Source organism: Pinus tabuliformis, chromosome 1_1 (genome assembly GCF_031772625.1).
Source record: "Pinus tabuliformis cultivar Carrire ecotype Pingquan chromosome 1_1, CPIR1, whole genome shotgun sequence".
In the NCBI taxonomy this organism is placed as follows: domain Eukaryota; kingdom Viridiplantae; phylum Streptophyta; class Pinopsida; order Pinales; family Pinaceae; genus Pinus; species Pinus tabuliformis.
The window spans coordinates 306,247,671-306,249,369 of NC_142297.1; the positions used below are offsets into that span (position 1 = coordinate 306,247,671).

The 1,699-nt window shown below is 34.8% G+C and overlaps 1 pseudogene; it reads right to left on the reverse strand.

Annotated features, from left to right (window-relative positions):
- Window positions 1-242: 242 nt before the first annotated feature.
- Window positions 243-1,264, reverse strand: LOC149212766 (protein SMALL AUXIN UP-REGULATED RNA 12 pseudogene; annotated as a pseudogene).
- Window positions 1,265-1,699: the final 435 nt, after the last annotated feature.

Consider the following 1,699-nt stretch of genomic DNA (forward strand, 5'->3'; position numbering starts at 1 on the left):
TTTTCAACTTCACTTAGAATTTTCTAGTATTGTAGCATATTGCATATATAAAATATTAGTTAGTATATAAATTTTTCAATTTGATAAATAATATTATGTAATCTAATATGAATTTAATCACAAAAAAAAATATTCAATTAATAAAAAATTGAGGTTGAAAATATGATACAAATCCAACTTGGCTACCATTGGAAAATCAGAATATAAATACCATTGGAAAATCAGAATATAAATACAAAAAATACCAGGAATGCAAAAATTAATTTGGCAAGAATAAGAATATAAAAAGTCGGACTACAAATGACTGCAAATACTAATTTTTAAGTTCCACGGGTTAATCAAACCCATATGAATATAAATATTTTTACGGTATATATTACATGATAGGCATAGCATCAGGCGACTATATACTCAAATGAAAAGTAGCTGCAACGCTTCCCAGAAGAACTGCCCAAAAAGCATTATTTTTCATCGGTATACTCATCCACTCAAGTAAAGTAGCGACTTCAGAAATTAATTCCATCCAGGTTCATATCAACTCCATTATCTCCTCCAATTTCATAGTTTCTACCATAGAAATCCTTCTTTCCCAAAACAGAAGTTAAGTGCTCAAAAACCACAATCCCACATGGAATTGTGATTCCCATGTCGTAATGGAACCCATACTCTTCCCTGGCCTTCTCCAACAGTGCTATGAAGAGAGGATCATTCAAGTAAGCTGTAGGAACTATAAACCGACTGCGTTCACTGCCAACGTAAACTGCAAAGTGTCCCCTGGGAATATCTATGGGAAGCTGGATGCCATTGATAAGCTCATCTTCCTCACAATCTCCTCTGCAAATACGCCTTCTCCTTTTACTGTCAGAGGAGGCGTAACCCACTGCTTTACGCCTCTGAAACATGCTCAATATCTTCCTCAAAAACGCTGCTTGGGCCATCTTGTTTCCCATTAAAATTCCTCAGAATTGCAGCCGAGACAAAACCTGAACTTCACTACCTAAGAATGGCAACGGCATATAGAGTACTCTGGGTACTTCGATTTTCTACAAAATACATAGAAAAATTCAGCTTATGTAGAAATGGCAATGGCATATGCTGTACTTTCTCAGTGCGGAATTCCTGTAGCCTATAGTTATAGATCAACAGAAATCCAAAATAAAATATCAAGGGAGATCATTTTTAACCGTTCGTCCTTGCCCACTACGGATAAGTACATGCTATGAAATTATAGTATCGCATCGTGCACGCTATAAAGCATAGAGCAAGGACGGTTCCGTTATTGATATATATACAATGTATATTACTCAAAATTTATCGCATCGTGCATAGTATAAAGTATAGAGCAAGGACGGTTCCGTGATTGATATATATACAATGTATATTACTCCAAGTTGCACTTCATTTTCATCCAATTCGGTAAGACGTCGACATGAATGAATCCAATCTTCAGGATCTGATATTGTTCTTTCGTTTACACTTTCAGAGATGGAAATCACTGCCTTGTGTATATTATATGCTTAAAATTAGATTAAAATACGCTTGGTTAATCTACTCCATTATACTTTATTGTACATCCGTTTGACAAAGTGCTTTATTGGGCCTGACTTCTTAATTTTTTTAAACATTGCGTGATTCAATTTTATTTCTTCAGGTCCAATGATTTCATAAAGGTGTAGATACCAATTTGCTGGGACACTCT